Source organism: Cavia porcellus, unplaced genomic scaffold (assembly GCF_034190915.1).
Source record: "Cavia porcellus strain 051 isolate PalLab524CR breed Dunkin Hartley unplaced genomic scaffold, mCavPor4.1 scaffold_23, whole genome shotgun sequence".
In the NCBI taxonomy this organism is placed as follows: Eukaryota; Metazoa; Chordata; class Mammalia; order Rodentia; family Caviidae; genus Cavia; species Cavia porcellus.
Window position 1 is genome coordinate 19414952 of NW_026947506.1, and position 21313 is coordinate 19436264.

Below are 21313 nucleotides of genomic sequence, written 5' to 3' on the forward strand. Positions count from 1 at the left end.
GCTCTGCTTCTTCCTTTTCCTTTCCTCCCAGCACGTGATCCATAAAGATGCCTGTCTGTGTTTCCTCCAAAATCTCAGCACTGTCATATCTCTGTCTCTCTTCTTGTCCTTATCATCACTGTAATCTCTCACATGAATGTTTTCAAATACATTTGGCAACTCTCACCCCACCTCAGTCCTGTCCAACTGTAATTCTCTATCCTGGAACAGCAAAAATAATCCCCTTAAAACAGGAATCCGGTCATCTGACCCAAACCGTCCCCTCTCATGGAAGGAAATCCAATACCTTCCTGCAGCTCACAAGCTGCTGATGGTGACCCAGCAGCCTCTCTGAACCTGGCCCTCCTCCCTTTCATACTTTCTCAGTATATACACTGACATTTGTGTGTTAAATAAACTGTATCTCCTTCCATTGGGACTCTGTACATGTTCCTTCATCTGATTTATGCTTTCCCTCCATTTCTCAAAATAATCTGAGAAATTCTTTGTTACCTGTTAAGATCGACATCTTAAATGTACCCCAAAGGCTCACAGGCTGAAGGCTTGGTGGTCAGCCCGTGGTGCTATCTGAAGGTAGTGTCAGCTGTAGGAGGTGCTTCTGGTGGGAAGAGACAGACCCTTGGCAGGGTCCCCTCAGAGGACTATTGGAATCCCCCTTTCCTATCTTTCTTTGCTTTCTCTGCTAAGGTGAGCAGCCTCTTCAGCCATGTGCTCTAACCACAATGTCCTGTGTCACCCCAGATCCTAATTAGGTAACAGGACCATGTGACCAAGGACTGAGAAATCTCTGAAACCATCAACCAAAAGGAACTTTTTGTCCTTTCAAATTGATTTTCTCAGACATTTTTGTCACAACAACAGAAAGCTAATATACTGTATAAAATGCAAACTTCATTTTACTTTCTTCTTCTGATTCGTCACATCATTCGATTGTTTCTGTTATTTGTCCATCTCCACAGCAGTATTTGTGCTTCATGAACCTGGAGATGTGAAAGTATGGATGACAGTGTGGAGACCACGACAGTGCTGGTGTTCCTGTGTCCGCAGTGCTGAGCGTTGTGAAGGACACACTGAAACTGCCTGTGCCTATGCACTGCCCAAAGGAGGAGGACCCAAACCCAGTGCTCAGCCCTCCAGGTATGGAAACAGAGAGATCACAGTGGATATTAAGCTTGTACGGCAATCATATCTTCATCCAGCTTCAATCATCTATCAAGAAGCATCCACTCCTACACCATCCTCAGAGGAGGAAGTTCATTAGGTACTCTAAGGGTCTGTTATGAACAAAGGGGTTGAGCCCAACTGGATCAGACCAGATACTGCATTTCACATGACCCCTTGAGCACACATTCTGGGGAGATCTGCTGTATCACATCATGTGGATAAAATTTACTCTCGTTAAAGACTGGTTCGAACTTAAACCATAGTTGGTAGATCTGTCATTTCTGACTATCTGCCATGTCTGAGCATTAGTATTGTGACTTTAGCATCTTTACAGGAAATTCAAGAACCCAGATCTTCCCTGATACAGTTTCATGGCTTAGCCTTCAACCCAATTCCTTAGAATACAGCTCATCAGTTCCTCTGGAGAACCCCAACGACACCATCTGTTTATTAAAACTCATAGAAACATACCCCTAAATAATACAGTTTGCATATGCCTATAATACCACAATAAGTCTGAATTTTAAAAAGCAATAGATCAGAATCTGGGTTGGGGATGTAAAAAGAAGATGTGTGTTGAGTTATGTGTATGCAAATGAACATGTGTGTGAGTCAATTTACACACACTCATGAGCAGTATGAGCCAGTTTACACACACCCGTGTGCAGCGTGAGTCTTTGTATGTATGTGAATTTCTGCAAAGGAACTAAAAAGGTAGCAGAGTATGAAAATCCTCAGTCCTGAAAGTACCATGACAAGCAAAGTATAAGGTCTGGGCTGGCTGGAGGCTCATTCCACTGCTGAAGGGGGAGACCCTGGTGGAACACAATGCCAGTTGGTTTGGGTCAGCACATTAATAAATGCGCCTGCAGAAGAGAAATAAACTAATATTTGCATAACCCTGTACACAAAATTCTGGACCAGATTATTCAAGGCAAATAAAATAAGACTTAGTGGCTGTCCTCCACAGGCTTCCAGTCTCCTGGGAACCAAATCAGCATCTCCACAAACTGCCTTATTCCTAGACATACAAGGGTTAGGAGATGCTGACCAACAAAAGCAAATGGTATGGAATGTGAAGACGGATGGGGGAACCAAAGAGGATGGCACAAGTAAAGTTCCTTTTCAGTGGGTCCATGAAGGAGGAGTAAGATTCTGAGACCCAGAAAGGGGACCTGGGACAGGTGTTTCAGGGGGAAAGAACAGTACCCAAAAGAAGTGCAAATCAGGAACAAAATATGAGCTGCAGGAACCTAAACTGTACCAGTGGCAAAGAAATAGGAAGCCCAACTTATTTATTAATACAACGACCCTTGACTGAGGGCTTGCTGTGTGCTAATACACAGGAAGAATACACCGCACATGTTAAAAAATGAAAGACAGGACGAAAATAGGGAAGGTCCAGGTGCAAGCAGCAGGGAGACAGAACTTTTAATTAGAAGGCGCTTGCAAATGTTTCTTTTCCTTTTGAGACATGTCTGAACCCTGATGTGAGACAGTCACTGTGCCCTGGAAGATCTAGTTAAGATTTGCACAAGCATCATTGCAAACACCAGCAAATGTCTAAGTCCTCCTCCAGATGTTTCCCATTTCTGGAACTTAGTCACTCACTCCTGGCTCTAACTGCACCCTGATCTGTGCCCTCTTTTCTACCAGGTCCCCTGCAGTGGCTTCTCCAGCCACCCCCTCTAATCTCCTCCAGTACTGGGCTCCTGTGATGCCATACTTTTCCCCTCACCACCAATGTCTCCCTCCCCAGCATATCATTCTCATGATGCTACTTTTCCTACAACCTTGAAAACGGATTACCTATGATTGGCTCCAGTGCCCCCCTGCTTCTGTACTCCCAATAGGGAAACACTCACAAATCATCTCTGGGCACCACCTCTCCAATGTCATACACCATTGTTGCATTTTAAAAGGATAGCATTTAACAAAATAACAGATGCATATAATTTAATGTGATTAAATCACAGTCTTTTTCACTTGAGTACCCTAAGATCTCATTGTCTGGGATTCATATCTATATTTATGTTTTTTGGAAAGGCAATAGTAACCCTATATCTGAGGCAGGACAATGTGGTCATATCGGTCTGTTGGTTCTGTGGAAACAAGCTTGGTCCATTTGTAGACTGGCCCCCAAGTACTCCATTTCACTTAATGTCCCTGAATCTAAAGACTATTTGGTCTGATTTCTGTAAGGAAGGAAAAGAAAACACTGTTGGTTTGTCCCATGGAGGGTGTTGGAGGATGTTCTAACCATCAGCAGGCTGTGTGAAGAGTGGAAGGGAGTCAGCAGCAGGTTCTCTGTTGCAGAACTTCGAGTCAAGCTACCTCAACCAGAAATAAGAGCACCTTCACACAGAGGGAGGAGAACCAGAGGTAGAAAACTGTGGCCCCCGAGCAGACACCTAGGTCTGCTGTCTTCAAAAGGTGCCGCACCTCACCCTCACCAAATCCTGGAGGAACTTGGCTTCCCCATCCTCCGCCTCCCAGTGTCCTGCTTGCCTCCCATGGGCAGAAAATCTTCCTCTTTGCTCCTTCAGCTCTCCCAACAATTTTATGAAATAATCTATATTAAATCTCCTTCCTGAAAGACCCTGGGGAATTTGAAAACAGAAAGCAAGGTCTCAAAAAGGTATTTGTACACTCTTTGCAGCATTATCCAAAATAGCCAGGATGCCAAAAAACCCAAGCTGGCTCTTCGACAAGTGCCCAAGTAGACCTTGATATATACATTGAGCCAAATATGATTCCACCTCTTAAAAGGAAGCACACTGCGACATGTGCTGTGGCATGGATGGGACCCGGAGACTTGACCCTAAATGAAATAAGCACATCACAAAGAGATAAACACTATAGGACTGTGTTTTTCTGAAGTACTTTGAGTAGATAAAATCTTAAGAGACAGAAAGTAGAACAATGGTTGCTAGGGGCCAGGGAGGGGAGAATAGGAAGTTATTGTTTAATAGGTGTAGAGTTTTCATTTTATAAGGTGAAAAGAGCTGCGGCGGCAATCTTTCATACCATTACGAATGTATTTAGTGCCACTGAATACTAAAAATCGATTAAAATGACAAATTTAATGGAAGGTGTAACCGTGGTAAAGAAAAACTGCAAAAAATCCTGAAGAGGCTTCCCTTCCTTGACTGGATCCTGCAGTGTGTCCCAGCCCTCGTTTCTCTGCACGTGTACTATTTTATTAGTCTTTGGGAAACTCGGTGCTCTCTGAAATGATCTTGTTTATTTTGTTGATGCCTTTATTGCCTGCTTTTCCGTACTCAAACCAAAGACTCAGAGAGCAGGCTCGCTTATTGCCTTGTTCACCCCTGTGTCACCAGGATCTGGAATAAAATCTGCTTCATAGCAGATTTCAGTAACTGTTGTTGAGAATAAACACTGATTTCCATAAATAAAACTTTTTAACTGAACAGAATTCTTTTAGGCCATATGACCGCTACGGATCAGAGAGATGGGAGAGGTTTATACTTTAAGTTCAGTTTCTACTCTAAATCTCTCAAACACTGCATCATTCACCCTCCACCATTATCTTCTTTTCCTTGACCCCGTCTCCTTTTGGGGTGCATCTGACCTCAGCTTCCCTCAGTAGCCCTCCTCCCATACAGTCACAGATCCCAATATTGAAAGATATCCACCTTACAAATAGGGTCCCCCTGCCTGTTCTGCTCCACACTCTGCACTAGAATCACAGCAGAGGGGAGATTTCATTTTTTTTTTTCCTGCTAGGAATTATGCTTCTCTTACCAGGCCAAATATCTGCAACTTGTTTTGGTGAAAACATTATAAAAAGAAAGAAAAAAATATTGAATGTATTGCTTTCAGGTAGACATTAGACTTAAGAATGTGGCCTCAGATACAGAGGACAAAGATATATATGAATAGTCCTCACTCTCCTGAGTCAAATATGAAATTTTAAGAGTAATAAATGAAGACAGAAATACACAGCTCAGCTTCCTGGCTACTTTCCAAGTGCAAATGGCCACTGCAGACTCAAATGGAAAGAGGAATAAGAATGCTGGGCCTGTCCTGTGACCTTCACGCCTTCTGAATTCTGCTTCCAGAAAGAAACTTCAAATTATTTTTAAACTCAGAAAATAAAACTCACAGATTTCCATGGAAAGTGCACAATTCTGAACGTAACATGAATGCACAATGCACAGAATCTGAGACTCGGAGGATGACCTTTAGGCAAGATCCAAGACCAGAAGCTTGTTCTCGGCTAGACCAGTCACTGCCAAGGTCACCGGGGACCTGGGCAGAGGTCGGCAGAGGTTAGGGAGGAGGAAGTAAAACAGAGAGGAAAGAAGGATGCTTCACACTGCCAGGCTGGCCCCAAGTGTTTGGCGGCAGGGTGACAGGTGTGGAGCTGTGCGTGGGCGCTGAAATGCACCTGTGCGCTCGCCCCACACCTGCGACCTTGCCAGCGCCTGCACCCTCGCCTTGCACCTGCTCGCTCTCTATGCCTGTCCTCTTGCCACACCAGAGCACCCTCTCCACATCTGTGCCCTTGCCCCACACCTGCACCCTCCCCATTCCTACACCCCCTCCACACCTGAGCCTCCTCCGCTCCTGATCCCGTCTGTGCACACCTGCACCTTCTCTGTGGGATCAGGTTGGAGCTGTGTGCCTCCCCCTGCTGTGTGCTCCGGTCACCGGTATTTGCATGAATCATTACTCCATCTTCATCGCCTCTGTAAATAAGGCTTGAAATTTTAAGTGCCAAATTTTGAAGTGTAAGTGCCTTGCTGACCGAGCAAAGGGCCCCATGAACTGCGACTGTAGCCACGCCTCGATTCCTTTTTATCTTATCAGCATCCTCATCCTTTGCTCCTGCTTGCAGGGCAGTGCCTAATGTTTACGTTTCTCACGGAGAGCTGGTACACATGCTTCACGCAACTTAATTCTTTTCATGTTTGCTCTGCTCCTTCCCTGTTCTCTGCACCTCTTGGTCCCTTTCCCTTTTGCAAAAGACCTATCTCAGTTTCCCCTTATCTCTTTTACCTTGCTTTCTGTGAGGCGATCCTGTGAGCAAGTCTCCCCCTAGTGGACAAGTGGCGCCGCCTCCCTCCCACAGGCTGCCCCTGGGGCGACAGGAATTCTCAGAGAAGAGGGAGAAGGGGATGCCCAAGGAGGCAGTGGGGAGACCTGATGCAAATTTCTGCCTGGACTGAAACTCTTGCATATCATTTGAGAATGTTTACGTTTCTTAAAATGTTTGCTTTTCATTCTTTGAGCCTGACTACATGTCTCAACTATATGTAGAGTTCCAGCTATAATACCCTTCTCCCAGGACTGCTTTAGAAAGGCTGATGGCCACTGCACTTGGAGACAAATCACGAAGGACTGTGAAAAACAGCAAGTGACTAGAGAAGGATAATGTTCTGTAGATCCAGCCCCTGAGAGAATCAGCAGCCACGCCCTCCATCCATCCAAGGGATGGATACTTGGGAACCAGCTTCACCCTGGATGACCTAGCCCAGTCCTCCCAAGGGCTTCTTCAGCTGCTCCAGGCTTTCTGTAGGAAAGTGTTCATTGAAGGCCTCAGAAAAGACCTTTAAAAATTCTAGGAACTGTGTCTTGTGTGCACATGTGTAAATATACTGCACAAATGCTTGTAGAGTAGAAATTCACCCAATTTTCAAAGTATCTGTGACCCAAGAAACGCTTTAAGTCACTGATGAATGTTTCATTCCATGAATGAAAGAAGCTACAACTGTGACTAGCTACCTGCATTGTGAGGTCAGAAGGCCCAAGTTCAATTACAGCTGAAATTGCAGAGAAAAATCAAAGTCTTGCCAAGCCTCAGTTTCCTTATCTGCAAAATAAGAATAATAATATATAACAATGATAAGAATAGCACCTCATTGTACTATTGTAAGCCTAAATAATGTGTAGAATGCATTTACATCTTACTTAACCCATATTAATTGCTCAGTAAAATTTGACCTTCATGATAGTAATGAACCCTTAAGGAAGTTCTGACGTGTTAGAATTTTTAAAACTTATAAAACCCAGGCTTGTTGGTACACTCCTGCAATCCCAGCACTTGGGAGCCTGAAGCAGGAGAATCATTTACAAGTTTGAGACCAAACTGGGCTACAAAGTGAGCTTGAGACCAGCCTGATCTGCGTGGTGAGATCCTGTCTCAGCAAGACCAAATAATTAATTAATTAATTAAAGTTCATACAATCATCATGCATTTTTCCAATAACTATGCACTTTTCAATGAGTTAGATTTCATTATTTAAAAACTATGTACTGCCTGTAGAAAAAATTATGTATGACTTTGTGTAGGGTAATGAACTAGATCACTGCATTATATTATTTCAAAACCAGTAAGGACCTGAATTATCGCCCAGGCATTTATTTTCCCTAAGTTACATTTTGTAGCTGAAATGATCCAGATGCCTCATGTTAAGGGATCTGTCCAGGTCATAATGAGGCTTTTGGCCGTAACTGAGAGTCTTAACTTTCATTTCTGAGTCAGTTTTATCACAATCCTCAGAGGTCTTCTATTTATTACCTTCTTCTCCCCAGTTTCATCAGCTCTTCAAAGATCTTTGAAAGACTGAGAATCACTGTCCCGTGAGCAGAACACCATCTACTGGGGTCCAATGGAACCCCAGCTTCCTTGACCCTTCTTCCCAAGCCAAGCTTCTTCCTCTGAGCCCCACCAGTCGCAATCTAACTGCTGTCTCTTCCCGTGTTGTGTTATACTGTCTTTGCCCTATTGAACAAACATCTGGAAGGCCTGGCTCACCTCTGAGACTACACAGGAGCTAAAGAAGAGGGAACTCCTGACTCTGAAGCTCGGGAGCTTTGAGAGCAGAAATCAGATGGGGTGTCACAGCCTCTCATCTTGCAGGTCTCCCCCATGCTGGCTCCTGCTGGCATTTCTCAGCCCTTTCCCCTTATTGCATCTCTAGTTCAGCCACAAGGGAGAAAGATGGTAACAACTTCTGCTGTTCCAACAACTGTCCAGATGAACAGGGGCTCTTAAGGTAGAACTGTAATTCTTGGACTCCTCTGGAAGAATACACAAAGCTGAGCTGCCAGAGCCTTGGTGTGTCTGTCTGGATAAAGGATTTGTAAGCTTGGTGGCATTTTTCTATGAGGTCTGTAATCCAGAGGGGTGAAGGGTGGCTGCTTGAAGATCTCTCAGCTCTCCACTCTTCCCCTAATCCCTCCTGGAGGCATTCTGTTCCTTTCAGGGTTCTCTCTCAAGAGGAGGTATGTTTGGAATCAACTCAAAGGACTTATGGGGAGGCTCAGAACACAGACTTCCCTCGTATTCCAGACCAGGGGCGATGGATGCCAGTGCCCAAGGAAGGTGTCTTGGTTACTTTATGCTCATCGCTGAGACAAAATACCTGATGCCCAAGTTGGTAATGGAAAGGCTTATTTCTTACAGTTTTTGGAGGTTTCAGTCCACAATCAGTTGGCTCCAAGACAGGCGGGCATGGCTGGACTGCAGTTCATGGCGGCCGCCAACAGCCAGCAGGAACCAGCAAAGGGCAAGACACATCTTCTTCCTGCCATTACATCACATCCTGGCTCCACCCCATGTGGGTGGAGCACTGACACCATCAATCCAAGCACTAGACAATGAACCATCACAAATGAACAATGCAAACTCATGAGTCCTGGGGGCCACAGACATAAACCATGACAGAAGGGTTCTCTGAGTTGGTGCAAATTCAGAGCTCTCAGCAGAGTATGTTGGATGCCTGGAGAGACAGACACCAAAGACTCTTAGAAGCCTAAATAATTTACCAATTTGAGAAACTCTTGACATTCACTGCAAGCTCCTCAACCTTGCCACGCTCCCGCTATCACAGACACTGTTGTTTGGGGAAAGTGTGGTTAATGTGTCCACTGAGAATCCTTTGAAAAGCATGGTGATTCATTGCCTTTCGAGTCAGGTTTTGGCTCTCAAGAAAGGGGAGAAACAACTTGCTTTATTTTGTCTTTAAATTATCTGGAGACCCACTTTTCAATAGCTGCAGAGAATGGGCAATAAGTCTGTCTTTTGGACCAAAGCAACTCACATCTCAGAACAAAGGAACATCATCAAGATTCTACTGTTCAAAGACAGAGAATTTACAGAGTGTTGTTTGAGGTTCAGGGGTTAATTAAACACTAAGAGTTATCTGCAAGTAGCAGGCAATTTATTTTCCAGGAGAGTTAGATCTGTTTTATCCTGCAATGGTTTGCACACGAGGCCAGAACACCTAGGAGCCCAAGAGTAATGACAGCTGGAATGGGCTGAGATCCTGGAGGACTTCCTTCCCTCAACAAGTGGCATGGAGAAAGGCATTTGGGTGCCTCTGTGTTTCCTGCCCAGGCAGCACCTTCACTCTTCCACCCTCCTTGTTTCCAAATCCATTATGGTCTTGGACCACTGCCTCATAATGGAGCAGGAAGTAAATGTCACTGGAATTGGACTGGGAACTTGACGAGGAACCGCATCAAAGTTTGCTAGGTGTTCAGAAGGCAGTTTCTGGAAGAGACACTGCTGGTTGTCTGCCTAATAGCTGTTATCTTTTCTTCTTTGCTACCAGAAAACCATTTTCTTTCTAAATTTAAAGAAAAAAATTCACCTTTTTCCAAGCTAGAAATCATCACATAGTACAATAATTTTCCCAGAGATGCTGACTCCACCATTGTGTGATTCTGACCTTTGCTCCTTCCCTTCTTTCTTCCTGGAATGGAAATAAGACATGAAGCAGCAGTTGCCCCGCACCTTCCAGGAGATGATCACAGGAAAAAGACACAGGCCGGTAATGGGTGTCCCAGCAGATGCACAGAAAACACTGGTCCCTAAGCATATTGTGGAGCCAGGGCAGCAGGCTTAGGGTCCCTGACACGTCTTCCTGTGATTTAGAAAAAAATGTCACCCCTGATTATGACCAGACCCAGTGAGGTGGAGTTTCTCTCCCAGGTACCCAAGCACAGTCCCAAGCGATGCAGTGTCTCCTCCACTCTTGATGCTTTGGGAGGTTCCTTAAGCCCCTGAAACTGAGGTGCAAAATCTAGAGAGAGAGAGGAGAGATACAGTGAAATGGTTTTTGTTTGTTTGTTTGTTTTGTTTTGTTTTGTTTTGTTTTGTTTTCTGGCTTGATTACCAAATTGAGTAAAGCTAAGTTTCTGGCCCTAGGTAAGACAGAGACATAAGCAAAAGAATTCTCATTAAAAATAATGAAGGGTTGTTTTCACACATTTAACTTTTTAACTTGTGAAAATCACATATGCTATAAAAACAGTATGAGAAACAAATTGATCTCAGTATTATACAATGATTTTGTTTAACTTCATCAGCTTTCACAAATAATAAAAGATACACCTACAGCAGACATCTCCTCCCCCAGCCCCAGCTGTCACACCTCTCTCTTGGGAGGCATGTTTCCTCTCTCTCTCCACCAAGACCTTTCCCAGCTTTCTTTATCTCCATGGCTCAAGATCACAAATCACCGCCTTGTCAACTGACTGGTAGAAATTTTTTAAATTCCTATTTGATTATTAGCTAAAGAAATGTAGGTTCCTGCATTCTGTCTTTCCCATCTCTTCCATTTCATCATGAAAGAATGATTTTGTTCTCCTCATTCAAATGAATGACCTTTTGGTTCTTTACTTTTGCTTTCTTTTAGCAGCTGCCCAACTGCCAGTGGCGTGTAGAGGCTGGGGTCAGATCCAAGCAGGAGCACATTCCTCCTCTGGACCATGACTATCCAGCGGCAGTGTGGTACACTGCAATCTGTGTTCCCTTGTGTTCCAAACTGAACTTCACCTTCTCTTAATAGAAATTAATTTACATAGACCCTGTACGGCAAAAGTTGCCCTAAAACCAAGAATTGAGGAGCACAGTTAAAACACAAAACTAGTAGTTGAAATTCTGTCACCAATCTGTGCCAGAAACCAGAGTCTTCTCCTGGGGCCGGGACTCGCCCTTTGCTTCAGTCTCCCACCGTGTCAAAAGATCCTGACTCGAGTATATAAGTTGACTTGTTCTTGATGCTAGTGACACTCCAGCTTCAGGATCAGAATTCCTCTTCTCATCAATGTGGCCGGTTGCCTGACACTCATTTTCAGAGAGTCTTGCGGGTCCCAGTCTTTCTTCTCACTGGTGGAGTCAGTGTGCCATGGCCCATGTCCTCGGGAAGTATGTGTGATCTTTGGTAATGTCCAGAGCAGAGCCACTATAGGGCCTCTGGACCCAACACACACACACACACACACACACACACACACACACACACACACACACACTGGCAATGCAGCTAGGACAGATGTGCCTCCCTGGCTGGTCACAGCCTGTCTTGGCTGGAGATACTTCCTTTCCTCCCTCTTCCAGGGAATATTGCCAAACGTCAGCCACAGCAACCTCTGCTGGGAACCCGGGTCATACATTGATTCAAACCATAGAGTCTAATGAGCTCATGGGGCTGAGCCCAAATCTCTGCTTTCTGCATGTTTAACTACGGAGTTACTTACCTTTTCTGAGCTTCAGCTGCCTCATCTTTAAAAGGGTTATTGATGACTCTACAAATATTTCCTAAGGAAATGTTTGACACAAGAGTTGGCTCATCATAGGCATTTAGTATGTTCGAGCTTCCACTGATGGAACTTTCCCTTTCCCAGTTATTCAGAGGCTGGGGCCCAGCAAAGCTTTGTCTTCATCTACCTCCAGCTGGCTGCCTCTCAGCTCCACTGCTTCTATTCAAGTTACTAAGATGAAAAAGCAGAAATCATGTGTTGCTCTCTGATCTTGTCTCCTAAAAGTTGTCTGCTGTTTCTCCAGCAGGCTGGATCCTAAAATGCCCCTCCTTAGGACTTATTTTCCCTAATCTTCTTTATCTCTGTCTCCAAAACAACATGTAATACTTATGCATCCAAGCAGATGGATAACTGCAGGGACATCAAAGCTCAGTCCCTTAGGCTACTAATGTCAGCAGATGAGCAATTCTTACCACAGCTGTGGAAGAGAAGGTAAGTAATCTGAACTGCTGGCAGAATACAATAAGTTTTGTAGGAGAAATGCAAAGAGAGGGATGGAATTCAGACCAGAAAAAGCAACCATGTAGAGGTATCACTGGAGATACAGTGTGAGAAAGACAGGGAGAAATTCACTGTATGGAAAAGAGTTGGAGGAGGCAGCTCAGGAAGAAGCTAAACCAAAAGAGAAACCCAGAGGTTGGAAGTTGTGGCACATATACAGCTTGGCAAAACCAACAGCTGAATTTCCAGCTTGTTTAACCAATAGTGAACCTCAGGTGTTACCATCTGGTTGAGCTTCTGTCCTTCCTGTATCTCATTCACTCTGTGCAGACACCAGAAAAAGTCCTTCTGGGAAAATGCAAGAAGTTGAAAGGAAGCTGAAAAATCAGGCTTGTGGACTGAAATTATGCCATGACTTTCTCCATGGAAAGTATGGTATCCTAGTGAATAGGACATCACTATAGTGTTCAAGGTCTCCTATTGTGATATATGCACCTACATAAGACGTATATACAATCACATTTTGATACAGACACATGAACTCAAATACACACATAGCCACGTGTATTGGTACATGCCACCATAGTACATCTCTGTGAACATGCACATGAGAATGAATATACTACAGGAATATCTATATGAATATGCAAATGTATACACAAAACAAATGCTGTAATTAAAATTTTGTATTCTTATGTGATTTAAGTCTCATTAATGAGAGTAAGGGAACACCAATTCATTTGTTTTCTAAGATATCTGTTTCAAATGTGCTATTTTTATAATCAGAAAAATACAATTTTCAATGAAATGAAGAATTAGAGAACCATAATCCTCATTTTCTTCTTCTTAGCTTTCCCTGCTTTCCATGGGATAACAGAAGTACTGGAAAACCAGTGGCCCCACTCTTTCTGCAATGCGTAGATCGGTGATGTCAGGGAACCTGCAGAGACAGAGGTGACAGACGCGAAAGAGTCTTCCTAAAGCAGAAAGATCAGATAGTGAGGTCTCCATCCCTTACTTTCAGAACAGACACATGAAATCTTTAAAATTCAGATTAAACAGTCTCTGGAGTTTCCTGCCAACACAAGAACAAACTGAGAAGAGAGATGGTCACTTTTCAGCCTCTTTTGCTTCTCTTCCACTCTCCCAATCAGGGTCATCTCCACCCCTTGATGACAGGAGGGGAGTAGGGTGTGTCGCCTGCTACTGAGACTTCACTCTGGCAACCCAGCAACTCCACACCAAAGCTACGCTTGGCCCACATAGAATCAAAAAGAATTAGTGAGCTAGAGATTAAACCAAAAAAGGTAGAAAGGAGCCATTCCACATGGTCTCAGAGGTCTGGAGGCAGAGTTTAGCTTTGTAGCAAAGGTGAGAGGAGCCACCTGAGGTCTCCAACAAGGCCGTGGCACTGTGTATGGGATGGGCAGTCTGGCCGCTTTGGGAGGATTAAGCGGAGCCATGCAGAGTGGAAGCAGATGGACCAGCTTGGTGACAGTGACTGAGGAAGGAGGAAATTCCCTTCCCACACTCAGGCAAATGTGTAGATTAATCCTATGTGCATGTGCAGGTGTGCACACATATTTACACACACTCAGAAAACACCCTCAGATAAGTGTGCTTCTGTTTACAGGCCCTCCACCCTGGGCCTTTATGAATTTTTAATTGTACTTAATGTTTTTATCATCTATTTTGAAAAATCACTTTTGACAAGCATATTTCATTCCTGTCCTTGTTTATGCAACTAATTTCTATTTTCTGTCTTTCTTTTGAGTTTTTATTGTTAATGAGCATTTTTAAGCATCTTTGCCAAGAAACTGCTGAAGCAGATTATTTGCTTAGGGTTTTCAGTCAGAGTGGTCAAATGCACAGACATTTGTAAGGGTCAGGACAGAGAGGACAGGGCCACCTTCCACAAGTTGACCCGAGTGATACCTGTATCATAAACAAATGAGAGTACCTGTTGTAGTCAGGGGTTGAAAGTTGAAAAGTTACATACAGGACACAGAATTTATAGTATTATTTACAATAATCACTAGAGTTAAATACAAGCAAGTAACGGAAATCTATCCACAACACTAACAACCTAGAAAATTCAGCTGAGGGCCTGGATCCCACAGCGATGTCCTTTATGAGTCCAGCTTAAGACCCCGACCCCATGACAGTAACACAAGTCTGTTCCACAGATCTGCACTGGGAAGGCTCAAAGGTCAGTGGTGGAAGCTAAAATGTCTATGGCAGAGGGGAGAAAGATCCGTGCCAGTAGGTTGAGGGTTCTACCCTGGAGCCTAGAAGTAATGTCCAAAATAAGGACTGAGGCTCCCCCAAAAAGTACCATAGCCGTCCTCAATGACAATGAGGTCCTGAGCTTCCCTGACAGTGAGAACAGCTGAGTTCATATCAGGAAGCCAGCATGACAAACCTCCTGGAGATTAAACAGCATACATCTTCCTGCCAGAGCCAGAAAATGATGCTCAAATAAGGACCAGAGCTCCCCCAAAGTGAATCTCAGCCATTTTCAGCAAAAACAATGTCCTGAGCTCCTCCAATGATAGATAACACCTGAGTTCATATCAGGAAAGCCAGAATGACAAGCTCCTCCAGGAGAACCAGCAGCTCCAAATAACAATACCACTGAGGAAACTCCACAGGGCTATGCACTTTCTATCCATGTATCCTTTTTTTTTTTTTTTTTTTTTTTGGTGCTGGCGACTTTCCTCAGGTGGGCCATCTGTACTCAGCATCACACTGATTCAATTCAGCTGGTGTTAAGTTGACCACCATTTTTTAATATCTATAACAATACCCATTTCCACATACCCTCCTCTTAGAATAAAGTTTGACAAGGTGATAGACAAAAATATTGTAGTTTGTTTAGTTAGTACTTCTTGGATATTAGCAAGACTCATCAACATTGGCTCTCCAGGTCTGTGGGTTCCACATCGATAGATTCAAACAACTGTGGATCAGACATAATTCAGAAAAAATGTATGAAAACAAGTATGGACTTTTTTTTATCATTCATTCAGCAATTCAGCCTAACCTTTATATAGGTTCCAACTGTAGCAGCTACCATAAATAATCTAGAGAAGATTTAAAATTCACAGGAGGATGCATGGATTACATGGAAATACTGCAGCATTTTACAGAAGTTGCTCAAGCACTTAAGGATCTGTAGGATCTGGGATGAATCCTCTATTGATATCAAGGAATGGCTGGCAATTCATGTACATAGTGATCCTCTTCTTTATTTTTCTGCGTTTGGACCTTAAAATAGAGTAGAGAGTTAAGCATTATGCAGGTCACTTATATCACAGATTTACAAACATTCCCACAGTGGGGACCCCTCTGTTGAGTTATTCTTTTGGCATGAATGAAGCCTCAGCTGTTCACACCAACATGTGGAGCAATTCTCCAAGGGGTGTGAATTAAAGGGAACGCCTGGAGAAGTGGTTCTAATTGCTGCTGCTCTGTGAACATGGAGTGTAACAAACACTCCAGAACTCTGGCCTGCCCCATGCTAGTCTTGCTATAAAGCTAACAGAACAGAGTTTGTGCTTCTCTAGTGAGAGAAGGAAGGATGTCATGTTGATGAGCAGCCACAAAGTACACATGTCATTACTCTTAGAGATACATTCCCTAGAAATTGTCCTTCTGAACAGTTCCCAGAGAAGGATGAACTCAGCCCTGGGGCCATGCATGTGAACCCTCTGTTACATAAAAGGATGCCTGGATACTTTCAGGAAGAATAACATCAGGTTTACTTTTCATTGGCAAAATATTGGAAATGTAAGAATTTAAAGGGGACTTACAAATCAGTGAGTAGAAAATCTGAGATTCTAAAGGTAAAATAATTCAACAAATTGTGGTTTTTGTTCACCAAATTTAGTCTTTCATTGATTCCAGAATAAACAGGTAAACCATTCAATGAAGTTCCAGCTTGGAGTCTGAATAGAATTTTACTCTAATCCTAAACAACCTAAGACAAGACAGAAATGGAGTTGTTGGTCTGTGTGTTTCTTTTAAAGAATATGCAAAAGGTAAATCCTTTTCCTCATCTAATTTTCCTATTGAATTCTGTGATTTTATGAGAAAAGAATTTGTTGAAGTGGCATAACTTTTAGTGCCTGTGTACTAGTGAGTCATTGGTCATGGAGGTCATTCTGGATGCTCTGGTCCTGATGAAACCCCACCCCAGCTGATCCCATGTGGAACAGATGCACCCTGTCCACTAGTTCCTGCCCGAGTCCTGGCCCAAAGTCAGGTCATGGTTTTGTTTGTAGCCACTAAATTTTAGACATTGCGGTAATGGATAACCAAAACCAAAGTTGTATTTGAGAAAAGAGCAGCTCCTTAAAGCAAATATATAGTTATTGTTTCTAGCAAAAGTATACATATACAGGCAGGACACATATGTTAAAGTCACAAGGAGACAAAGCCAGGGTCCTAGTTCTTCAGCTCCACAGCTGTGACTTCCTTGGAAATGTGGCTCATTACCTTGGATTCTCTCAGTTTCAGCTTCCAGGGAGAATGCTCTGCAGAGGGCTAGACTGAGCTGGATAAGTATCTGCACTCCATCACATCCTCCATCCTAAAAGTTGTCCTTCAGTTCTGCAAGCCAGCAGCTAGGTGCAAACCTTCCCAGGTCTTTTCCTGCCGGAAGGCTGTTCAGGTCACTCCTGTTTAAATTCCAGCTCTGTCTTTCAGCAAACTCCTTCGGTGTTTGTATTAGTCAGCTTTGACTTTTCTGACAAAAGACTCAAGAATAACAGCACCAAGTGAGAAATGATTATTTTGACTCTGGTGTTTGCAGCTGCAGCCCAGGTCAGTTGGTCCCGTTGCCCTGGATCTGAAGGGAGACAGAGCACTGTACTGCATGGACCTGCCCAACTTGTCGCGACCAGTCAGAATTATGACTTCATCAATGCATTGACCCGCTGATGGAGTTAGAGCCCTGGTGACCCAATACCCTCCCCAAATCCCATTAACTGTCACCAAGACTTCAACACAGTGAACCTTTTGGGAGACATTCTAGATCCCCACTGTAATAATGCTTGAAATCCACAAGCTTTAACTAAGACATAAACTTAAGAGAAAGCAGCTTCGTGGGAACATCAGTCTAATTTAGCACACCCAGAAACCGCAGCTTCAGGAAGTTTCATTTCATTGCTTAAGGTGTAGAGCCAGAACCAAAGCCCAGTCTTTGACTTTCAAGCCAAAGCCTTTACTCTGTTCCCGAGGGCAAGCAGGCTTAGGACAGAACTTTCCTTTCTCAATTGGCGGTGGTGAAATCAAGAACTACACAGGGGAAGTGCTCACTAGAGTCTTTAGCATATTGCAAAATCCAGACCACTAATGTAGGCCAGCCTCACACAGTACTGATGCTGCTTGGTGTTTGGTTTTGTCTCAGGTGATGCTTGCTCTGTGACTAACACTATTAACCATTTGCTCTTTAGTTTTACAAAGCATACAGTTATCCTTCCCACCAATTCACTCTCAAAAATTAATGAGAATCTAGTTTATATAAAACTTAATTTGGAAATTTATTTACCCTGTGCCATAGAAGATCTCAGCAGTGAGATAAAGACTGGAATACATTCATGAGATGTTCTTAAATCTCATAGAAAAACAGGATTTACAATTTCCAAGCAAATTAAAACTATGACTCTAACATCGATGCATTTGCTTAAAGGATTAAGTCAACTTCTGGGTTTTTTGTCTCTACTCTCAAGGTTGTAGGTGTTTTCTCTGTAGAACTGCCTTTTTCTCCTTATTTCTCACCTCTTGGTTTGACAAGAAGATAAGTTTTTCAAAGTCAAGACGCAGTCCCTCTTTTCCGCAGTGCACTCTGGGGTTTACTTAATTTCCACACTCCTTATATTTTAGTTTCACTAGTTATCTCACTTTTTCATTTCTGCACTTGTTAACACTTTCATCCTGACAATTACATACAGCTTCGTGCGTTGCTGTTTTTCACCTGCACAGTCAGTTTCCAAGGCCTTTACTGGCAGCCATGAATGTATGCCCTTTTCTTGTTGGCCACACAGTTCCTGACATGGCAGTAAAATAAGGGAATTCTTTCCATTTATTTATTTCTGCAACCAATACTTATGAAGAAACTTCTACATTCTAAGAAAACTGTTCAGCCTACAACCAGTGTGTTAGCATCGGGGAGTGTTTCTCTCGGGCTTTATTCAAACATCTTCTCCTTAAAAAGAGCAATCAAACCAAATAGGACACTGTGAGGAGCACATCTGAGGGAAACAGACGAAGAAGAAATTTCACAGAGCTGGGACAATGACAAGTGAGCATGCTTCATGTCCTTGAACATCTTAGGGACAAAGGAGCAGAGCTGGAATCAGAAGACAGAAGTTTTGGCTCCAGTTCTGTTAATCCAATATGTGACAACAGAGAACTTACTCAGGTCTTTGATGTCTGAAAAATGGGAAGGTGAGTTTGACAACCTGTAAATCCTTCCTTCCCAGTTCTAAACTTCTACCAACAAAGAGCAAGGTAAGATTCCTCCAGTTGCTAGCTACAAAGAACAGGACGAAATTAGAAAAATTAAAACTGAGGGTAGGTGTTAGATATAGTTCCTCTTAATAAAAGCTTAATAGAATGTGGAATTGTGCTCAGAGTAGAGAGATTAAAGTTCCCTGACTTAATATATTTAAAAATAAATCCTGCTAAATTTCATATACAGCTATCATTCTAACAAAGCCTTTGAAAATGAGTGTCATGGTTTATGTCTGTGGCCCCCAGGCCTCATGAGTTTGAATTGTGTATTTCTTATTAGTTCATTGTCTAGGGCTTGGATTGATGGTGTCAGTGTTCCACCCACAAAGGGGTGGAGCCAGGATGTGATGTAATGGCAGGAAGAAGGTGTGTCTTGCTCTTTGCTGGTTCCTGCTGGCTGTTTGCAGCCACCATGAACTGCGGCCCAGCCATGCCTGCCTGCCTTGGAGCAAACTGAGTGTGGACTGAAACCTCCCAAAACGGTAAGAAATAAACCTTTCCTTTCCCAACTTGGGCATCAGGTATTTTGTCTCAGCGATGAGCATAAAGTAACCACGACAATGAGTAAGAAAGTAAAAGAAGGGAGCAGAGGTAAATGAACAAGTATTTTTTTTTTCTGGAAAATCTATCATTGCATATCATTGCATAAAAGAATTTCAGTAGATTTCAGATATATACTATTCTCCACTCCTTAAACAAAAGCAAAAGAAATAAAATGATGTCAGAGCAAATGTTCAGAGTTTTCACTTAGATTCTAAGTGACAAATTTACAAATAACACCCACACACACAGAGACAACCCAGGACTGCAGATTTGGTCATCAAATGCACTGACTGCTTTGTGTATCACATGCAAACGTTCAGTAAGGAGGAGGGAGTCATCTGTCGACATCACAACAGACCTGAGTGATAGAGTAATCTGATAGGAAGAAGACATTTCTGGAGCACAGTGGTGACAGCTGCAATAAGCCAGGAGGTAAACTGTGCAGGATCCATTTAGCTCAGGGGGCCCCAGTGAGGGAAACAGTAAGTAGCAGAAGTTGAACATAAGCGAAGGCTGTGTCAAAGTCCCACGCCTGAGCAAATGTGCCCAGAAATCAGAAGAAAAGGACAGGAGAGCAATGGCACTCAGGAAAGAAAGAGGGGCCCGAGTGAAGACTTGTGGTCGATCTGGATCACAAAGGTCACACAGCTGGAGAATGAATGAGCTAGAACAGACTAGAACATAAGATTCCCATGATGCTATTTCATCCTTGGTTTAAAATTTAGAGTTCTTCCCTGGAAATATGTACTGGGCGCCCCAAGTGAGCTTCCATATATCTTTGCAGAAGAAACATGAGTTGGTTCTAAAGAGGCAGAAGGCAGGCAAATAAAAAGTAGACATCCAAACACATGGCCTCAAGGTACACAGCTAAGAAATAAAGGAAAATCCCAACAGCCTCCAACTATGAGAAAAAGCTTTCTTTTCTCCAACATACAAACTCTGTTAACCTGTGAGAGAAACATAAGGTTACACCTTAATGGAATTCAAGATTAAACAAATTTTAAGGTAGTTGTATATATATATTTTTTTTAAAAAGTCAATCAGAAAATTCAAACCAAAAAACTCCCCAGATAATTAGGTTGCTGACATCTTATCCACAGATTGTTTTTCCTTTCTGATATGTTAACTTTTAGGCTTTTCTATTTGTCAAATGGTCAGCAATGTGTTGGGCAAAACTTCCCTAAATCTTCACAGAAATATATGAAGTGTGCTAAGGTCTATGGATGAAGTTTCAAAATATGTACAAAAGGAATCTTTCAGAAATATAAGACTTTCTCTCTGCATCCTGTTCAGATGGAGATGTTTTAGAGTCACACGTCCTGAGGCAAAAAGAAAGGTGACTAAGATCATGGATGGATAACTCAGCCAAAGCATCTTCCTTGTCTAGAAGCTCAGTGAGTCTGGGAGAAGATCCATATATAGGTGACAGAGAAAGTACAGAAAACATGCAGCATTCAGAAAAAAACATATCCTAGAAGCCTACCAACATATCTTATATTCATGGAGGGTCTTTCATTTTACAAAGTTTTCTCTGGAAGCTATTACTGACTTTCCATGCAACTAAACTGATGTTTAGCAACATTTCCAATTTAACCAACACAGCACCAGCTGAAAAATAGATCTACACCCTAATGAGTGCTCTTTCCTTTTCTGCTGATTTCTTGCCTTTTTAATCTATTGTAATCTATGGTACAGGGGATTGGAACATTATTCAAGGGATTTATATTAAAATGTCCAAAGACATTGCTACAGATTTTATATAATAGTAAGTCAAGAAGATCTCGCCCACACATGCAGCAATGTACAGAGCCATGCAGAGCTCAATAAATAATTTCTTTGTCCCCTCCATCCTCCTCTGGATAACACAGTGTAGGCAGGAATAGAAAAGGAAGGAGACTCACATTTATAAAGCATCAACTATGTGCCAAGTAGGTATTTCACATATTTCTTTCTGTTCCTCTCCCAAGGAGTAGGACTTACCCTTTCGGTTTTAGAGGTCTCATTTCATAGTGGAAAAAACTGAGGATCAGAGAGGTGAGAGAAACATTTCCACCCTGCCGAGTGAGAAGGCAGC